This window comes from Belonocnema kinseyi, chromosome 5 (genome assembly GCF_010883055.1).
Source record: "Belonocnema kinseyi isolate 2016_QV_RU_SX_M_011 chromosome 5, B_treatae_v1, whole genome shotgun sequence".
Taxonomy (NCBI): Eukaryota; Metazoa; Arthropoda; class Insecta; order Hymenoptera; family Cynipidae; genus Belonocnema; species Belonocnema kinseyi.
The window spans coordinates 5,698,963-5,709,094 of NC_046661.1; positions in this window are offsets into that span (position 1 = coordinate 5,698,963).

Here is a 10,132-nt window from a genome sequence, read left to right on the forward strand (position 1 = left end):
GTAGCAATGCTTTCTGCTAAATATGGCTACGAAAATTGATAGGCAGTCGTGGATAATTGTCCAGAAGTTGTCCCGAAAGAATCAACCCCCAAGTGGGGGTGTAAACTTCTAGCTTCTCGTGGGAACAACCTTGATAACATCAAACATAGTTGTAGTAAGTGCAGTTGTGTGCTCCCGATAATTAGTCGGCCAACAATGCCGACCACTCTAGAGCTGTAGGACCCAATGAAGATAGAGTCAATGTGAAGAATCGGCGGATTATCGGGGCTTTTAGGTGGTCGGAGCTATAAGATCAGGATTTGCTAGAAGGCTACGATGCGATTGTGGCACCTGAACGAGAGGGCTACATGGCATTACTGAATGTTCTGTGGTGCGAGAAACACCCAGATTTATCGCACTTTTCGCATCAACGTCTGCGAAACCATGCCGAACTACTCTAAAAAAGGGGCTATGTAATCGAAACGCCCACACTACAATAGCCTAAAGATCTGCCTGAAATGGATGACGAACTTCGTGGAGAGTTTTCCGAAGAATCATACCTCTGGACTATCAATTGTTGTGCGTATAATGAATCGAAAGCTTTGGCCGGTGCGAACCATAAAACAAAACCAACGGCTGACCATAAGACCAAAAGATGAATGCATCAACCATACATAAAGATAGGGTGGCCAAAACAGTGAGCGTTCCGCATTTAGTGTTTCATTGACTATAGTACATCTGGCTGAAATTTTACCGCCATGGTTTAAAAGTTCAGACGTGAACTCCGGATTCGTTATCCCACACTCAACAGGTCTAAGTTGCTCATCATCGGAGAGCATATTTTTGAGAGAATGTGGATACTATCTGACGACAAGAGAAGTATAAAGCGGAGAGAAAGGTGGTCCAGAGGAAACCAACAGTTTCTGTCTGAACCATCTCGACTCTTCCAGGACCTTCCAGTTCCGGTGGACCAACCGCAAGAACCAGAGGAGGTCAAAGTATTTTGAGGAGAAGTCTACGAAGTGCAGCATTGACTGGACGAACATTCGAAGAACATAAATGGCTTCAAAGAACTTTGTGATGCCCTCACAACACCTGAGGAAGAATGCCCACCCATCACTACCGAGGAGACGAAAAAGGTATTAAGAGGAATGAAGAACTATGCCGCTTCGGGACCAGATGGTACCAAGACCTTTTGGGGGAAGATATTTGCTTCAACCCATCAGTATCTGGCCTGTATTTACCCCTTTTATTTAGCTCTTCTGAAGAATTACAGGCCAATCGCTTGTCTGAATATACGGTATAAGATCTTCACAGCTATCATAAAAGATAGAATTGTTCAGAGAATCGGACCTGTGCGGCAAGAAATGCATGTACAACACAGCTCAAAGAAAGGCGTAGAGGGATACTGGGAGAACCTGCTTATCGATAGATGTGTTTGCAAAGTTGCAGCATTCAACCAGCGTGACATATCGATGACCTGGTTTAATTATCGGAAAGCTTTGAATTCTACCTCCCATAAAAATATAATTTTTCTGTTGGAAAGCTTAGAGGTTCATCCGCAAATCGTGAGGTGTATAGAGAGATTGATGCCGCTTTGGAAAACAAGATTTACTATCTGACCTGGACTAAATCGTGTCACTCTAACAAGGTCACCTTTCAGAGAGGTGTCCTTCAGGGCGACACCATGATCCCACTTATTCTTTGCCGGACATTATTTCCACTATCTCTAGCACTTCCCCATTTCCAAAGATTATTGAACAATACACTAAGGAAAAAGAAATGGAATATAACATTTTTACAGAAGAATTAAAAAAAAATTTATCATTCGATTAAAATCCTCGCGTGGCTCGAATTGTTTCCCATATTTATCACTGTGCGTACGACTGGAAATGACAGTTCCAATCAGAAAAAATCCCTAAAAACAATAATTAAAACTGACGAATCGAATTTGTACAGCGGGCAAAATGGCACTTAGAGGTTAACCAAACAAGTGACGGTAGCGGTACTAAAGTAGCGGTACTAAAGACGAATACAAATTAACTCAGCACACCAAGTTTGAAGACTTCTATGAGTTCTTAAGCTCTGAATTGCGCATTACTGATTTGATGTATGTATTGGATATAACAGTCACCCCCAGGAAGGCTTAGATATTAAATTGAAAGAAAAACATTTGCACGAAGTTTGAGACATTACAATCGACCAAGTAGAAAGACCTTATTATACTAAAATTTTACTACTAAAAGATCCGGTAGAAATTATAAGGAAATTACGAGAGGCTGAACGATGTGCAGTCAATATAACGAGTGTTATGGTTCGGAAACAGCAATACTTAATTCAATACAATACAAGCCGAGAATCAGCCATGCAATTTCTAGAACGTTTTGAATAAATTAAAAAAAATACGAAACGGTCTTAGGATCTAACCCAATAACTGATGAAGAAAACCCAGACGCCCTATAGAATGCGATTATGTTTAAATTAACCGAAATTGAATCAATTCAATTCACGACGAAAAATCAATCCAGTAAAGGCTTATCATATGAAGTGTTGAAAATGTTCACTCCCTAGGCCGAAGGGAATAGAGCACAGACAACCTTAACCTCTCATCCAGCTACAAAAGCTGGTGCAGTAGCATCAGCATCATACACGATCTTCAAACAACGGGTGGCTCACACAAACGAAAGATGTTATAATTACGATGGCATAGAGAATATAAGAACCAGTGTCATAGGATGGGACTAGGCCTCAAAGAGTGCTATGACTGTCAAAAATATACGTCCCACATCGCGACGAATTGCCAAAAAACGAGGATTATAAATATGTAAATGTACGATTTGTACGAATTTGTTCGATTATGTATATATGAAATTGTTATGATAGCAAACGAACTGAAAATAAACAATTCGACTATAAAAAGATTTTCAATAAAAATATAAATCCTGACCAGTCCCGCACGAAAGCTAGCAATTATTTTAAAATGTGATTTGATAATTGCCAAGAAACAACGAATATAGATACGTGTAAGTTTTACAATACAATCTCAGCGTCCTGCTCAAATAACTATGGTTACCAAAATTGAGAGTCCTTTCCACCCAATAATTGTCCCAATAATTTCATAGATAATGTTGACTTTTCTAATGACCCACCAAAACTAAACATAAATTACATGACTTTTGTAGCTGATTCTGCCGCCACCAAGCACTTTAGCAATTCAAAAGGAATTTTCAACTCTCTTAACACAAATAATAACGGTATTATCAAATGCGCAACGAAGACAGAAGAGCACACTTGACGACAGACGGCAAAGAGAGAGTTAGTATTTTGTCTAAGACGGTTCGCGGAAAAGCAGTTGTTCATCCATCTTTACAAAAAGGGAGTGGATGTCATTAATCCTTAGACTAAATAGTCGCTAGCGATCGGTACTTACGACAGTCCCTCTTAATTCTACTAGGCGGATCTTTATTTAATTTCTTATAAGTGGATTTAGCCTCAAGAATACTTTCACATTTTCTGATGTAGTTACCCTTATCAACAAGTATATTAATGTTCCCCTTATCGGCGTGGGTTACAAAGATATTATTATTATTATCCTTTATAAACTTTTTCGATTTTAGAGCCAAATCTACATACTTAAACTCTTTTCCATTTGAAAAATTACTGAACATGTAACTAGTGAAAATATTGTTAACCTTGGATCTTGTATCATTCTTATATTCTGCATCTACCATGTACATTTTATTTTTGATATTTGCAAGGGTCCTCTCTATAATACTGCTTTTACTGAAAGGTATTGTACTAAATTTATGTCCGAGACTTAAATAGTACGCTACAGCACCAGGGATCACTTCATTTGATAAATTAATGATCCATTTTGGATTGACAGGTCTATTTTGATACTGGTAATATTTTTGTAAAGTCGATTCATATTTTTGCTTAAATTTCTCAATAAGTTCTTTACCATATCTATTAAGATAGCCCATCTGTGTTTTTATTTAAATTGTTAAATAGTTGTCAATCCATAGATTACAGAATTCTCATTTCTAAGTTTAACCTATAAAATTGAATGCTATTAATTCAAGAACAAATATCGCTAATTTCTGTAGTTAAAATATGGACCTATTGTTTTTGTAGGGTGCTTTTTAAGTGTTTTGTATGTATCGTCAGTTAGAAGGTCCATGATTTTGTTGATGTAGTCTTCTTTATTAATTATTGCTGTTGTGTTTCCTTTGTCTGCGGGTAATATTATAATATCTTTATTCCGATTGAGTTCTTTAATTGCGGTTTTTTCTTGTTTTGTTAAGTTTGAGGAAGGTAATTGAGCTTGGCGTAAAATTTTGGCCGTCCTACGTCGTATGTCATCGCTTGTTCGGGTGGAAGAGTATATATTGTGGATTTTAAATTGCTGATTATTTCTTCTTTTGAGTTTTTCGAAGGAGGTACTGCGAAATTATGTTCTTTTGATAAGGCTGAAATCATTTCATTGTTTAAAGAATGGTCAGAGACGTTTTTCACTGCATCTTTTAGTTGTGTTTGCTTTACTGGAAATAATTTGTCAAATTTCATTTTTTGTTTTTATGTGGAAAGCTATTTAATCCGTTGGGATTGGTCAAAAGATATGCGGTCCAATGTGGACCAAACGTCAAATCTGAAGGTGTTTGATAGGATAAAGTGAAGTTTAAAAAGTTTTTTGGAGGTAGTGTGCAAAAGAAATTTGGTATGTTGTATTCTTTCTTTCAAGAGAAGCAAACTTGCATTATGCAGAATTGATGTGGATTAAGATATTTCCAAATTATGTTTTAGTTGTAAGAATTTTAGAACGATTTTTTTGTCCCTGCACCGTTTCAAAAAAGCTATGGATGTTAGTAGCTTAACTTGAGATGTTGGTTCTGTAAGAATACTCTCCCCGTAGAGTTCTTCAATAATAGATTTCATGCTTTCACGATGATTCAGTTTGATAACAAGAGATATTTTGGGCTTCTCTCATGCAAAAAACTACGAAAATTTGCCAACGTTTCGTGAACATTGCATATCACTTCTTCAGGGCTGACCTGAAACTGAGGTATCAGGTTATGTTGCTCTTACTTTTACTCTCTACGATATCGTCTATAACTGTTCGATTTTTCGACCAATTTAATTTTCTCTGTTCAGGAAAATGGTCCCAAATATATAAATCGGCACCACCGCTGGTAGAGTATTAAACCTGAAATGAAATATTCTGTTAGCGACGATATTTACAGTTGACTCTTTAAATTTTTTCCTCATAGCAAAATGAAGGTGTGGGATCATAAAAGCGAACGGAGATTTTTCTAAGATTCCCAATTCTAGATTGATATCGTTTTTAACTACTTTTCTGCATTTGACTTTTCAATTCCTTTTTACCTCACTAATACATTTTATCTTTTCTACTTTACAAATGCCCAGGATTCATTAGTTTTTTTTTTATTTGGTTAATTTTCTGTTTTAAATTAAAGAGTGTACACAATTTTAGATTTGCAACCTTAGTGATTTCATTGGATGATTTCCCATATTTGAAACGGGTTACAAATTCAATTTAATTTTGAATGTTTGCTCATCTAAGTTGCACTCTGTTTAGTGATTATTTCCTCAAATTGTAATTTAATTTACTAACCATCTAGATGAATAACGAACCTAGATGTATTGTTCATAAGCAAAGACTTTGGAAGGAATATTGATCTCCAGTTCTCGCATAAAAATCTCCTATTATAAGCCTAATCTACTTTCACACCAATATGACTTTACAAACAATTTCTTTTTCCGAATATTTTGAAGGCAACAGGGTCTCATATTGTTGAGTTTTTCAAAAACACCAGATCAGTATTTGGCTCTAACACCTGACATTAAAAAACAGCTTTTTTGCAACAAAGTCACATCTATTCATGTTTTTTTTGAGTGGAGAACATGCCCCTACCTTCTCCCATCTCTGGATCTAAATTTAATTGCGGAAGAATATTAGAATTTCTTAAGGAGTTTCCACGAATAATTTTCAAAAAATTGCTTTGAATTTTGAAAAAGCCCACACGGAGAAACTTTTGATATCAATATTTGATTTATTCTATATGTATAATTAAAATAAAATGTAAGAATTTAGGGATAATCGGGGTGCTGCTATAAAGATTCCTACTATTATAAGAGATGATGTTTCTTTATGTATTGTTATAAACTTGAGAGAGCAGTATCTGCAACAGGGATTTGCGAGAATTCTAAAAGAATATACTAAAAACGCCTGAAGGTTTCCGAGCTATTCCTTCTATAGTAGAAATCGCGGCGATCACACCACCATCTGACCGACTATAATGGGCTCATGACTCTGGATTCCCCGCGAAATCTCTTCAATCATGCGTGCGTTTCTAGTACAAAAATTTTCGTAACTAGTGAAATTTAAATTAAAGTTTATACTAATTTAAATTTGTAAATTTTTTATTTAAACTCTCAATAATTTACATATATAAAATAGAAGCTTTTAACACTTTTCGATTAAGTGCAATTAAACTGCAAAACCTAAACCTTCATACTTTGATAGATTGAATGGTACAAAGATCTCTGGTTAAAAAATATGAATCCGCGCTATCGTTTTAAATTCTCTAAATTAACACTTACCCTCAACTTCAACTCGCATTAATACAAGTGTGAAAAAATGAAACATGCCCATCTCCCAACTCAATAAAAACATTATAAAAAAAGTTTCCTTGGAAAATATAGATTACAATGAATTTAGATCAATTAAAATATATAAGTTAAGATTGATTCACATAGTCTTATTGATGAATCCATTTACTCAATTGGTTATAAAGAATAAAACATCTAATTTGTATTTTTATTAAAAAATAAATTAATATCTTTTTAATTAATTGCAGAACACGAAAAAAAAACAAATACGGTCGACCCTAATATCAATCAAAAAATCGTCTTCACTGTTATGATAGTTGGGTCAATTAAAAAACGATATCTTTTTTAAAAAACAGCACAGATATGATCTAACTGTATACAAAAATGAATGTATCTTCCTATTTAAAAAAACTTTAAAAACCGAATTTCCATCCTTACAGTTCTATAACAACCATAACAATAAAAAAATCCCTCTTTAAAATTCAGAAAAAATCGAAAATCAACACTTCCTCTTCTCTGACTCGATAACAATATATAATTTTCACTTATCTTCTTCTAAGTAAAAAAAAAACGAAAATGAAAAATTCTTTTGTGAAACACAATAGAAATCTTAAAAATAAAAAATGGCCTCTTTTAATTAAAGAAAAAACTGTATCACTTTCAACTCAATAAAAACTTTACAAAGATAAAATGTAATACCAATTCTACAACAATTAGAATTTTCTATATTTTTTAATTATCCTCTTTTAATTCGGACAAAAAAAACGAAAATAAAAAATTCTTTCTTCAAACACAATAAAAATCTTAAAAATAAAAAAATGGCCTCTTCCAATTTACAAAAAAAACCTGTATCTCTTTCAACTCAATAAAAACTTTGCAGCTATAAAATGTACTGTCAATTTAACAAAAATTAGAAGCTTATCATTTCAAGGTTGATAGAAATGTTACAAATACAATATTTCACATTTTTCCACACAATAAAAATGTGAACCTAAAAAAGTTCCTCTCGCAATTGCAAAGAAATTAAATACCAAAATTAATTTGTTTTTCCTCAATTTTGGTCCTTTCAAATAATTAATTTTCAATTGTTACTTAACGTTGCAATAACAATTGTGAAGTAAAAAGTTTAAATGTCTTACTCTGACATTTTTGCCATGAAAGGCTTTCTATTTCAAACGATTCAGTTTCAAATTGTTTATTTTTGAATATTTGATGTATAATTGCTCATTCAGATATTCTTTTAATTAAAAATTTTCGAACTGAATGGGTTAAAAATTTAATATTATCGACTGAAAACATATTTTAAAAGTATTTTAAATCAAATAAAATCGTTTAATTAATCAACGCATTAATTTTAAGTTATTTTTATATTATTTTATATTTTATAAAGTTTGAATCAGCACATTTCAATTTGCTTAATTATTAGGGCTTTCGTATTGAAAAAGTTTAATTTTTAACGTCAAAATCTGTAAATTGTGTAATTTAAAACCGATTTAGAATCATATTGTACAATAATTTTCGTACAATTTTCAAAACTCGAAATACAGTTTAGTTCTGAACGCCATTAATTAATTTCTATTGTTTTATCAAGTACAAGATTTTTGAATTAGCGTTGTGAAGTAAATGATGTAAGAATGAAAACAATTAACAACTAAACTTAACATTTAAGAAAAAAGTTGAAATGGATTTTGTTTTTATTTGAAATATATTATGTGATATGATATTTCTGATATTTCAAGTGATTTGATAGATGATTATTCTAAAAATTTGTGAAATTCCTTCTAAATAAATAAATTCACTATCATACTCATTTCTCGGCTTTTTCCGGTTTAAAAAAATTCCCGGTCATTTCCCGGTTTTCCGTCCAGCGACTCCCCCACAAATGATAAGTTAACAAAGCTTCAGATATAGATTATTGGGGAGATAAAATTCAGTAAATGATAGTTCTACATTTGCTCTAAGTGTAAGTAAGATATTTAAAACTTAAAATTACGTTGAAAATTCAGAATTTGGAGGTTCACGTTGCCATATTTAATATTTTGTTTTAATTACTCTAAATAATAAATAATTATTTTTCATCTTAATTTTGAAAGGAAATGTTCAAACTTGTTGTCTGATATAATTGCATATTTTTCAGGAGGTTCGAACAGAATTTCTCCCTCTTGTTCCTACACAGTTATATATTTATAAGGACTAAGAAAAAGATTATTCATAATTAACTTGCGTAATTGTTCCATTTATATTATAGTGGGCTAGAAAATATCCTTATTTTTTTCATCTAAAATGGCTCGATGCCTAAAAATTGTTCCTTTGCGTGTAAAATGTCCACTGTATAATGGCAAAATTAAAAAAAATAGGTATCTCTTAGGTCCATGATTTACAAAACATTGCTAATGTTATTTTAGTTTCCGCTCTTAATGATTTTTTTACATTAGAATAGAAAAAGGATAAAATGCATATGTACTGAAGTACAATTATAAATTAATAGTTGAAATTAAAAAAAGCAATTTTGTGCAAAAATTGACTGGAGAGATCCCTAAATACTTTTTTTATAAATAATGACAACATTCAGGAGACATTTTGATACAAAAAGGAAAAATTTGTAGGGTAGACATTTTAGAAAAAAGCTTTTTTTGGACCGCGCTTTATTTATATCTATTTTTTTACCACTTTTCATAAACTTAGTTAACTACCATTTAATCATTCACAAATGGATAACGGAAGCTTTTTTTAAAGTATTATGTAATACTTTTTAAAGGATGTAGGGTCAGAATTGCTTTAAAGAATGCGATATTTAATACTTGAGTGGCTCATTATTCAGGAAAATTATACCTTGGGAAAATCTATAGATACCTGGCAACATTCTAGAATTGTCAGGGAATTTTTTTACGGAATTTGAGTAGACGCCCTTAGATAATTCTAAGCATAATATTTTTTAATATTTCTATTGATGTCTTTCAAAATATTAAATCTATACAGAATATACCGATTAATAGTATAAATTGCCGTAATTCTATCTCAAATGAGCTAATAATTACTTTTTCATTTTATTAAATAAAAAACTCCAGAACTGTCGTTTAATACATAAAAATATATTTTTTTAATTATTCTGTTAGTCTGCTCATTTTTAGTTTGTTAGCACGATAACTTTTGAAAGAGTTTACAGCTTGGCTTGGCCTTTGGTATATTTTTTAGTGTCTTAAACTAAAGGTCAAGTTCTTTAGCCAGACATTTTGGATAAAAAATCAAAAAGTGAGCGCATTGGAAACATTTTTGAGACAACTTTTTTTAAGATTAAAACATTCTCTGTACGGATATATACAGTATTCAAAAAGACGAACAATTTATTCTAATGATGATTCGAAACTTCAAGCAAATGCAAAATACAGAAAAAGACGAGAAGACAGAAATTGTGCATTTGAAAAAGATGTACAAATTTGTTAAGAATCGCTTTTGAATAGGGTGCGTAGTTTTTATTTTAAACGTGAAAAACATAATAATAAAGAGTAAAAAAATAAAATGA